Below are 11,854 nucleotides of genomic sequence, written 5' to 3' on the forward strand. Positions count from 1 at the left end.
CTGTAGACTATCCCAACAGGAGCCACAGTGGTTAGGAAGAGAGCTTCCGGGGGCAAGACTACCCAGATAAAAGCTGGAGAGGGCCTATTTTAATAGCAAAGGCTGGAAACAACCTAATGAAGAAGAAAAGGAATAAAGACACCGACGCCATTTCACACCAGGGAATGCTAATACTATACAGCTGTGCAAAACAAACAGGCACCCGCTAGAGACACAAACAAGGATGAACCTCACAGATATAACACTAAGCGAAACAAGCAAGTTGCAGAAGAACACAGGCAGTATGATGGCATTTAAATAACATTTTAAAACAAAACAATACTAAATATTGTTTACAGATGTATATGTTTATAATAAAACTGTAGAGAAATACAAGAGAATAAGCTCTAAATTCAGAACACTTGTTTGCTTCTGGAGGGGTGGGGAAGGAGATGATCGGGGAGAAATTTCACATGAACAGAAAATACGTTCTTTCTTAAGCTGGATGGGTGGATGCCCAAGTGTCTGCATGTTACCTCTGTGTCTGAAAGATTCCTTCGTGTTTTCTAGAAGTCAGGTCTGCCGTCCTCAGACCCCCACTCCTCTTCCCAGAGGTTGGGGCGGGGAGTGGCAGCACCTCAGAGGCAGCAGTGCGGGTGTGGCAGGAACTGGGGTCCCTCAGACCACTGAGATGAAGCTGGCCGTGAGGAAGGCACAGGACCAGGGTGTGCTGGCCAGCTGAGAGCGGTACAGGCGTCCTCCACTGTGGGTGGAGACAAAACCAAGGGCCCCTGACTCATGGGACACCCCCACGCCCGCCCTAAAAGCACCAGCTCTGGTCTCTGAGTAGATGACTCCCTGGTCACACGACACCCCAGCCCCCAGCCCCCTCCCCCCACCACACACACACACTCACACATCTGCCTGGGCCACCGGGTCTCTCCACTCCACAGGTGCTCAAGGACACAGGCAACAGCCTCGGGGTGGGCTCCTTGGGGAGAGGAGAGTTCAGCCCCACCTGGGGACAGCCCCCAGACAAAGAGCCAGCCGCCCCTCAGCCCAGTCATCTGTTCCTATCGGAAGAGCGACTGTCCCGGGCCGGTCACGGGGAAAAACAAGGACTTCCTCCCACAAGTGGCCGCCCAGGTCTGTCTCTGCGGGCCATGGAGCCTTGCTCCCCACAGAACGAGGGGCGCTTCTCCCTGCTTCCCTGTGCCTTCCTTCTGGCCACTCTCCAGGGGGCTCCAGACACTCTCCAAAGAGGAACAGGAAGAGGAGGGGCAGGTGGGGGGTGGGCAGCAGCAAGAAGCCGGGAGGGTGGGCACAGAAAGGCCTGGCCCTGTGGGAAGAACTCCGCAACTACCGGAGCCATAGAGGGCAGCCCAGTCACTGGGCTACAGTTTTCTGGAAGTAATGCCCTAAGACGCCTGCCACTGCAATCCCTTCATTTTGCAGCTGGGACACCAAAGCCAGCAAAGGGAGGAGGACCTGCCCAAGGCTGCAGGGACGGCGGTGACACAGAGGGGAAGCAAACCCAGTCTTCTGGTGGCCAGCTGCGCACTCTTTTCACCACACCTCCTACTGCCCTCCCTCTCTCTCGTCCTGCACCCCTCCCTCCATGTGGTCAGGTGAGCAGTGAGGGGAAAAAAGAGGGACGAGAAAGGAGGTGGGCCCACACCGGGGAGCCACCTGTAACAACACTAGAAGGGGCCGCCCCGCCTACAAGGCAGCTCACTCCTGACGCTGCACTGGGGGTGGTCAAGCGGAGGCTGGCTAATCACCTGCTGGGGTGCTGGGTGCTGTTGAGGAAATTCGGGCCAGATGTCCTCTGCGGCCCTCCCACATGTCTACTGCCACTATTCCAAACAGGGATGGAAAGACGTCTGAGACAAAACAAAGGATGACCCATCGAGAGAGGACACAGCATGGTCCAGAGGTGGCAGAGGATTAAAGGCAAGTCACCCCGAAGCCTGAAAAATCGGACCATCTGCATCGTCTCCTACTGAAATCCCTTCAACAGCCTCATGATCAGCCTCATTAATGAGATTTAATGATGATTTAATGAGATTTCTCATTAATTTAATGAGATTTAATGATGTTCGGCAGCCAGCAGCGATTGATCACTTACCCCATGCCAGCCCTGTGCTGAGCGCTTGACACACACTGTCTCATTAATTCACACCACTCTGGAAGTAGCACTTACGTCACATAAACTTATAGAAGAGGAAGCAGACACAGCACGCACCCAGGTGTGCTGAACTCTAAATCAGGCACACTACACCACGGGTTCTCAGAGAGCAGCTGGACCGGCAGCATCAGCATCACGGCCACCAGCTGGATCAGACACCCTTGGGGGCGCAAACCTGCAATCTGTTTAACACGCCACCCAGGGGACTCATGCACGCTTGGGCTTGCCAATGCTCTGATCACTTCCCAGTGCTGCTGACGGGGAAAAACTGACACTTCTCTGCCTGGTAGTCAAGACCATTGGGTTTTTCCTAGCCCAGGTGGTCAGCTCCCCCAGTGCAGCAGAGCCTTAGCCCAAATCCTCTTACCCTAAGTTGCAGAAGGGGCTCAGGCCCCACTCTGCACCTCATCATCTTGCCTGGGCCCGGCCTTGAAGTCGCCTCCTTCCAGAAGGCCCCTGACCATCTGGCACCCCCAAATTGCTCCACACCCCAGTGAGACTTACTGCCGGGCACGTGCTGACACACTACGCCTTCCAGCTAGCGCTCATGGCACATTTCTGCCCAGTCCACAACGAGTTCCTGGAGGGCAGAGCCACTACCTTATTCACCTGAGTACCACGCCACTCCACACAGCACCAGGCCGGAGGGCTGTCAGGAAATGTTTGCTGACTATCAGAAGAAAAGAAAAATGCCTTGGGAAGCAAGTTCTGGCTCTCACCCTGACTCTGCCACTACCTCTCTGGGACAAGCGCCTTCCCATCTCTAGGACTCAGTTTTCTCATCTGTGAAATGCACCATTATTCTAGTTTCTTCTATTCTACTCATCTGCTGAACAAACCCAGCAAAGCCTTACCCCAGACACTCTTTATCTAGTATCAGGAACGCACACGTGAAGACTAAAGAGGTCCCTGCTCTCACCCTTCTATTCTAGGAAAAGAGGAAGACAACAAACAAGCAAACAGTAAAAATTACTGTATGCCTGACACATACCGTGTCTACACACATACTTTCTCAATTGCAAATAAGCAAGATCATTTCAGGGCATGATGAATGTATTAAAATATATATATAATAGTAATATGACAGAAAGTGAAAAAAGGGGTTACTTTGCATAGAAAGGTCAGGGAAGGCCCCTCTGAGGAGGTGACATTTGAGCTGAGACTTGACAGATAAGGAAGAACCAGCCATGAAAAGAGCTGGGGAAAGGTGTTCCAGGCAAAAGGAACAGTACATACAAAGGCCTCAAGGCAAGAATAAGCTTGGCCTGTCCGAGGGGAAAAAAAGCAGGCTGCTGTGGTTAAATCACAGTGAGTGCAAGAATAAAATAGTACCCAGTAGCACCCAGAGAGGGAGGCAGACAGCCGACCTCCTACAATTCTGAGGTGTTCAAATCAGGTCGGCCAACCCAACCCAGAACATCCGGGGCCCAAGTCACAGGCAGCACTGGGGGTTAGGGTATGAGTCAGACCCCACGGCTTCCTGGGGCCCCAAAGGCCCTGATGTGGGAATAGGGGCAGGCAGCAACCCTCAGCGTGAGTGCCATGCCATACCCACGGACACACACGGGTGGGAGAAAACAGGGTCACATAAGTATGTAGAACACAGGACACTCACGGCTGCAGCCTCCAGAGGGACATGATCAAGTGCTTCACTGAAGTGCCAGGCCCTGATCCCAGGACACAGCCAGGATAGTGGAAAGGAAACAGGGCCCAGGATTCAAGGCTTACTAGTCTTGGGCAAGTCTTAACCTTTTGGGGGTTCAGTTTCCTCACCTCAAAGTTGAGGCTACTACTAGTGATTCTCTCCTAGGGTTGCTGAAAAGAGTAAATGAGATACTCAACATAAAGCACTGTGCCTGGCACACAGTATGTGCTGATAAATGTAAGCTGTTATTATTACCATTATTGGTTTTTCACTGCCTCAGTTCTCTCTGCTGTAAAACAGTGATATTAATACATCATAGGATTGTTATGAGTCTGTGCTAATAAACATTCCAGCCTCCTAATGTAATATCCATTGTCAGGAATGAAAAAAAAATTGAGAGTCCTCTTTCCGGATCTCTCATCAGGTGCTGAATTCCCCTCTACCCTACCACATTGTTTGGAAAATGAGTAAGAGCTGATTAAATTCTATTTTGACAACACTGTGAAATGAAAATGATGCATTAGGAATCCATAGATTTCTCTGCACTGTCATTCTGCAAGGGGGTGGGGATAAACGTTGCTGATTCTTCTGCATCATCCACAAAAGTCCCCCCCTCCAACCAAAACACGAAGTCTCACTCAGCGGCACAAAATTCCCACCCACAAAATTCCCATACAATTAAAGAATATATAATACAGTCACTTTCATGTACACACAACTTCACACACTCTTGCAGACAAATGTTCTACAGCGGAAAACTCACGCATATGTAGAAACTCCACACCCCAAATCGCTCCCCAAAATTCACTACAGCTACCCTGCAAATGCACCCAAATGTTGTCTCCCACAGTGGGCAAAATATGTTCAACAGAAACAGTATATAGCACAGAGTCTGGAGTCAAACGCCAGCGTTCAAATCCTGAATTTGCAACTCTCTAACTGTATGACTCCAATCTCCAAGTGCCTCGGTTTCCTAACCGGTAAAATGCGGATAATAATAATCATACTCGTTTTGAGGATGGAAGTGGCAATTAAACGAGTTTAATACATGTAAAGAGCTTAGTTCAGCACTTGGAAAGCGCCCAATAAGAGTTATTTTCCTCTTCATTACGTGTGCACACGGCTTCCAAAACTGGTCTCCCACACTATAAACAGACCCACGCCCGCACACACACCCTCCAACCCGCGGGTCCGCACACCCAGCACACAGCCCGCCTGCAGTTCCCAGACACGCTTGCCCACTCAGTGCGCACGCGCGCCCACCACCCTCCGCGCAGGTCAGGGATTCCCCACTCGGCCGGACCCGGCCGCCCCTGGAGGTGCCCTGCGCCCGGGGACCTCGGGCGCCGGAGCCCAGGAGACAAGAAACCCAGGCCACCAGTCCGGGCCTGACCTCCCCCCTGCCACGCCCGGTGGACTACCGAGGCTGGGACCGGCCCAGTCCCAGACTCCATTCCTTTCCATCCCCGCTCCGCCCGGCCGGCTTACCTGAGGGTGGGGACCCGGGAAGACAGCACCCCGCTCTCCGCGTCCAGCCCGAGTCCAGGGACGCGGTAGAGGCCTGGGCCAGTCTCTGGCCCCACAGCACTGCACAGGACCCCGGGTTGGGGAAAGGGGACAGGGCCGGTGACTAGGAAGTGCTGGGGGCCGGGCCGCCCCACCCCCTGGGAAAGTCCCCAGTGATTGACAGGCCGCTTGCCCAATCACGCTGCGCCATCTGGGCGGGTCCGCAGCCACCGGGGTGGGACGCAGAGAGGTAAACAGCCGCCGCCGGAGCAGGCTGGTTCCTGGGTAGCCTTTGCCTCGGGCTGCAACCTCCGCAGGTCCGGGCAGTCCCTCGCCGCCCTCCCTGCTGCGGAAACTCCGGGCGCCGGAATGAGGCTGGGGCCACACTGAAAGCCGGAATTTCAGAGTAGAGACGAGCCTAAGAGACCACCCACCCTTTCCTTGCGCCGAGGGGCGCAGGGGCCGGAGCCCGGTGGGGGAGCGGGGGAGACTTGCCAAACGGCATGTAAGCATTTGTAGCTGAGCCAGAGCTAGAGTTCGGGGTCCTAGAGTTCGGTCCAGGGCTCCCCCGGACTTCTTACAGAGCTCACAGAAATTCTGAGGTGAAAGTACCCTTAAAGAATCTCATTGTCACAGCTGACATTTTTTGCGTACTTACTGCTCCAAACTTGGTAAGCACTTTGCATGCTTTATTTATTTAATTCGGTCAGCCACCCTAGTGAGATGGTTTTTATCCCCCCCCCTTTTTTTTAACCGTAAATAAATTAATGTACAAGGCGCGTGGAGGTTAGATGACCTCAGTAAGTGGCTGAACCAAGATTGAAAGCCAAGTGAGCAAATCCGTAGCCCACTTTCTACACGGTCTACCTATATGTGGGCCAGATCATGCAAACAGGCTGTGAGATTTCCCAGACCAGGAAGGAGCAGTAACTTGGTTTACGCTTGGGAACACTTGTTTTTTTAAGCCCACCATTTTATTTAAAAGAGGGTAAATTTTAATTTCAAAAAGTGTCAAGTCCTAACCTTGGAATATAGGACAGCTCTTCAAATTGGGTTAATATAGCTTTATGAAAAACTTATTCCGAAAGATTCATTTCACCGGAACTATTGAAAACTTAGTCATTGACAGGCCCTCATCCTCAGAAAGGATTTGGGGAACTATTTCATACAGGCCCTCATTTTACAGGAGAGCTCTGTAAATTAACTGTGACTCTGTGTGAAAACACACACACACACACACACACACACACACACACACACACACACACACACACACACACACACACACACACACACACACACACACACACACACAACCTACGCAACTATATGCCTAATCCAAGAACTCTCCTTTCAGGCTTTGTGATATCCTGGGATGCTTTTAGTTACTTCAAAGGGGTTATCAAAGTCTCAAAACGATATTAATTCTAGTTCATTTTAATTATGAAAATAAGTACACATATTTTGAAGAGAGGGATGCGAACACCAAACAAAGCACCACTGAGTGTGACCAATCACCAGGAGATTACGATCTTGGACTGGTTCATACTGCAGCTCTCAGGCATCACCTCACCCATTTGTGCGCTGCCCCCGCCTGCCCTGTCCGGTTTTCTTCCTGCTCTTGTCTGTAATTCCCAGTTTGCTTTTCCTGGAATGCACTCTTCCTAATCCCAAACAAAGTCCTTCTCATGAACACTGAAATTTACTTTAAAAAATGAAGAGTCTCCAACTGTTTGCATTTTGTTTCCAAACTATTTCAGCTGTTTTTGTAAATGTCTGACCTTAGAGAATTATGCAAATGGTTTCATTCCCCAAAGTGCCGGGTGATTCCTAGAGGTGGGCTTGTTGGACAGTGCTCTAGTATGGCACAAAAAGGTCACACAGTCATCTTTTTGCCCGATTCCCTCCTTCTGGATAATTTTTCTTAACAACTGCAATATGTGAGAAGATGCATCTCTTCGAAGTCATGACCACATCCACCTCTTCCATCCATTTCAGTCTGAGTTCTAAACATTCCATGTTAGGGGCCATTGGACCGTTGATCACAATGCCCTATTTGGCAGATGGTAAACTGAGTCCTCAGAGTAGTAAAGAACTTACTTAAGGCCACGCACATGGAGTGATGGAACCAGGGTTGGAACCCAGGTCCTTGGCTCCCGGTCATATGTGCTCTTTCCACTGCATCATGTGGTCTTTACAGTGTCCTGATTTTTCTTACTTTCTTACAGAAACTCAACACTCATGATGAACATAGGCCATGGACCTAACTAATGGGGTTCTAACCATTCAACCACTGCCTTCCTGGGTGGCCTCTCTAAGTCTCTGTTCCTCTCTAAAAAATGGAGATAATGATTACCTACCCCTTAGGTGATCATGAGGATACATGAGATAATGTAAGTAAAGCCCAACGCTTGGCACACAGTAGGCATTCAGGAAAAGATAGTGGTTTGTAGATGTGGATTGCACGCATTGAGTAGAACTTCACTGTTAAACCCAGGAGTGCAACCTCCCCAGGCTCCATCCCACCATCCACAAACTCTCTGGGACGCTAGACTCTGGGGGCTAGGCAGGGTAGGAGATGGGCCCCCTAGCCTGGCACCCCCTTCTCCCCCCAGCCCTGGAAGGAAATTTCCAAGCTGGGAAGCTGGGCCTGACACTGAGAACTGAGTGACTTAGTCAGCTGGGAATCTCTTGCTCTTCTAGAGTGAGGACAAGCAGCAGTGCAAAGCCCCACCTGGCAGGAGAATCAAAAGGCCTTGTGTGTTGTTTCGTTGTTTCGTTTTGTTTTAAGGCCCCCTTCCACCACCTCCACCAAGGCTGCTCCAAAGTTTCACACCTAAATCCACATTTGAGGGATATGAAACACATACCAAAAAGCCCTCAACCTATAAGTGATTTAGCTCTAAATCAAGGGCCTAAAAAGGAGTGAAAGCTGCATATTAAAAACATTAGAAGGTAATATTTATGGCATATTTGCTGTGTGCTAGGTCTGCACTTTCACATATCTCCCAACCAGCCTCTGAGGTCAGAACCATTATCACCCCCACTTCACAGATGAAACTGGGGCTCTGAGGCGTTAGGTGACTTCCACAGGGTCTTCAGCAGCAACAGATCACTGGAACATGAAGATCCCGGTTCTTAATCTCTTCACGCTCTTGAACATTATATTATGGAGTCTTGCCAGCTAGCAAGGCACAGAACTCAAAATGCCAGTCCTTAAAGAGTCCTTAGAAAAGATCAAGCCTTTTTCTTACAGGGATGAAGCCACTGAGGGCCAGGGAGGGCCAGGGACTTGTCACAAGTCTTACAGCAAGTTTGGGATAGTACTTAAGTCTCCTGCTCCCGGAGCAATGCTATTTCCACACATCTCAGTCATGGAAAACAGAGCTTCTAAGACAAACGAACATGTGCCTCACTCTGATAGGTGAATTAGTGAGTCTGGGCCTTCGCTAGGGGTGATGAGCAGCTAATGAACTAAGAAAGGAGCAGTCCTGGGTCTGGGTCCCTTCCTTAGATCCAGTCCCACATCTCCATAGCCGGAGGCAATCTCAGGAATGGAAAATCCTACGATGGATTCTAGGTGCTTTTTGGTGTTGGGTGTGTGTGTATATATGAGAGGGAGATTTCAGTGATAAATGAGAAATGCATGTCAAGCACATGGTGTTGGCTGAAATTGTATTAGGTAATTGTATTTGGGGGTAAAGAGTAAATAAGTGAGCAGTCTATGGTCTCTGCTTCCCACCGTAAGCCCCAGAAAGCATTTAGTTCTATCTACATCCCAAATAACTGCATGAGAGGATGGATACAACGGCGCTAAGAAATCCATAACTTTGGGGCTTCCCTGGTGGCGCAGAGGTTAAGAATCTGCCTGCCAATGCAGGGGATACGGGTTCGGGCCCTGGTCCAGGAAGATCCCACATGCCGTGGAGCAACTAAGCCCGTGTGCCACAACTACTGAAGGCTGCACGCCTAGAGCCCATGCTCTGCAACAAGAGAAGCCACTGCAATGAGAAGCCCGCACACTGCAATGAGGAGTAGCCCCACTTGCCACAACTAGAGAAAACCCACGCACAGTGATGAAGACCCAACGTAGCCAAAAATAAATAAATAAATAAATAAAAATTTATTTAAAAAAAAAAGAAATCCATAACTTTTCACATTCATTCAGCACTTTAAGGTGAATTAAACCGTTTCATATTAACAGTTTGCCCCACTTCCAAGAGGCATGTCATGCAAGGGTTAGGAGGTGGACCCTGGAGTCTGATAGACCCTGGCTTGGATCACAGTCCTGCCACTTACACCTCACGATGACTCTCCTCCAGTTTCCTCATCAATAACAAGAAAGTTAAAACAGTGCCCAATACACAGCGTAGAAAGAATGAAACGTCACAGAACCTGGCATCAGTGAGAGGCAACAATGATACTTATGATCAGCCCTATAGGGTGGGCAGGGACCATTCATCTACTCTTTCCAGTGAGGACCTCAGGGCCCAGAGCTGTGGAGGAACTTGTCCTAGACTTCACAAAGTGTTCTTGGAAACACCAGGCTTAGAAGGCATTTCTCCTTTTCCTCCAGGGTCTTTCCTGTTTTCCTCTTTTTTCATCCCAACTGTTTCCGCTGCGTCCCTGGGCTTGCCTCTTACTCTAGGCTTTCTAGGGCACCACTGGAGGAGAGGAAAGGGCAAAGTGACAGTGGGGGAAATTCCCGCCTGTAGCAGACGTGGCCTAGCCAGGCCCCTCCCACAGTTCCTGGGAGCCCCAGGCCAGCTCCTCTCCCTCTGGCCTCCCTGTCTCCAGCTCAGAATGTCAAGCAGATCTGGGTTTGGATCCAAGCTTGCCCCTTGTCATCCTCCTGGAAGTGGGAAGAGGTCAGCCAGGCTCAGCCCAGCCCCTGAAGGAGGCAGACCCATGGGAACCAGAGCATTTCCTAATCCTGGGAAGCCCTGACGGTGCTGTTCAGCCTCACCCTAAGTCCTCTCCCATGCACCCTCTTCTAGGGCCCCTCCCACTTCTCCCTCCATTCTTCTCCAGCCCAGAAGCCACTGTGACAGCGACTTGGCCTCCACTCCTTGCTCCTCCTAGCCAGGGACTTCCCTGGGCTGGGCCTCTGACCAGCTTTGGAAAATCTGGACTGACTGTGATCAAAGAGGAGGCTGCACCACCACTGTCTGCCAGCCCATCACCCACTCCTAGTGCCTCAGGCTCTCTCTGTGTTAAAGCCTCAACCACAGAAAGGTCCAGCTGACGCTGGAGGAGAGCAGGTGGGAGAGCCCTCCAGACGTCCTCTCTCCCCCATGTTACAGAGGGCCCCAGCCTTCCACCATGTTCCCAGGGGAGGCAGGGCCAGACTCCCACCTGGTCTCTTCCTGTCTAGCTTTAGACCACTGAAGTGCCCAACACATGCCCACATACTCACCCTCAAAAACTCACAGATGCATAATCGTGTAATGACCCAGACACAGACGCCCACAGACACACTCACGCACAAACACATAGACAATGCGCACACGCTTTTGCTCACACAGTCGTACACACAGGAACCTCGGGAGACGTGACACACACTCACAAACGTAGACACATGTTCTCACACATGCACACACACACACCTGCCTTCACACTTGCAAACCTACCTAACCCCTTTTCTTGGGAGAAGGATAAGACAAAAATAGACCTTTCTTTTCCTTCCCTTTGGAAAAATTGGCAGCGACCGGAGAGAAAAAGACTGGCTGAGAAGGCAGAGCAAGAAGAGGAGGGCAGGAAGAGGAAATAAGAAATGCAGGGAGAGACGCAGGAGGAGAACCAGGCCAGGCAAGGAGGTAGAGACCCAGAGGCCAAGCCCTGAGCGGGTGAGGGAGCTGGGCCGGGGCAGCCACAGATCCCAGCTGGCAGGAAAGCGGAGGGGGGCCAGGTGGCTCATGGCTCAGCCAGGAGGGTCTGGTGGCCCCGGCAGTCTTGTGCGGTGAGCCCTTGCCCTGTCCTGGCTCACGGCCCCCGGGCCGGGTCACTCACCTGGGGAAGGGCAGGGGAGGACGGGGTCTGTGCAGCGGGGCTGCCACCCGAGAAGGCTCCTCAGCTCACTGCGCTTCTGCAGGAAGGAGAGCTGGGCCAGGCTGACTTTTAGGCAGGAGGGGAATTCCCCACAACAGAGACGCAGGCAGCCCCGCAGACTCGACTGAGGCCCATCCCGCCCCCTGGCAGAGCACAGGGCCCTTCTTTGTCAGTTCCCCACCTGTCACTTCCCAGACGGGCTGTCGCTTGCTGTGAATTCCAGGGCAGGGAGGGGGGTCTTGGTAAGAGCCCGCCTGGAAGCCTGATGATTCTGTGGCTGGACTGGGAACTGGCCCAGGGGCAGAGGCAACCCGGCGGGCCCACCCTGCCCCAGCGTCAGTTCTCCCCGAGGACCTCGATCTCTTCCTTTGCCTAAGGTGGGGGGATTCCAGCACCCAGGGTCCTGGCCAAAATCACCAGCCGCCCAGCGCACATCCTCTTGCCCATCCCCCCTCCCCGTTCCTCTCCCATCTGTTTCCACTTAGTTT

General features: G+C 51.6%; 1 protein-coding gene across 10 annotated transcripts in view; it reads right to left on the reverse strand.

Annotated features, from left to right (window-relative positions):
• Positions 1-11,462, reverse strand: part of TNIP1 (TNFAIP3 interacting protein 1) — a 52,278-nt gene extending 40,816 nt beyond the window's left edge. For 3 of the 10 annotated variants that reach the window (XM_060144048.1, XM_060144042.1, XM_060144047.1), the window contains exon 1: positions 5,301-5,466. The gene's annotated coding sequence lies outside the window, so the exon portion shown is untranslated. Of the gene's footprint in view, positions 1-515; positions 743-5,300; positions 5,468-11,327 lie in introns of those variants that run through there. The other 7 variants (XM_060144051.1, XM_060144049.1, XM_060144050.1 and 4 more) reach the window with 5 other exon arrangements.
• Positions 11,463-11,854: the final 392 nt, after the last annotated feature.

This window comes from Lagenorhynchus albirostris, chromosome 3, assembly GCF_949774975.1.
Source record: "Lagenorhynchus albirostris chromosome 3, mLagAlb1.1, whole genome shotgun sequence".
NCBI classification, from domain to species: domain Eukaryota; kingdom Metazoa; phylum Chordata; class Mammalia; order Artiodactyla; family Delphinidae; genus Lagenorhynchus; species Lagenorhynchus albirostris.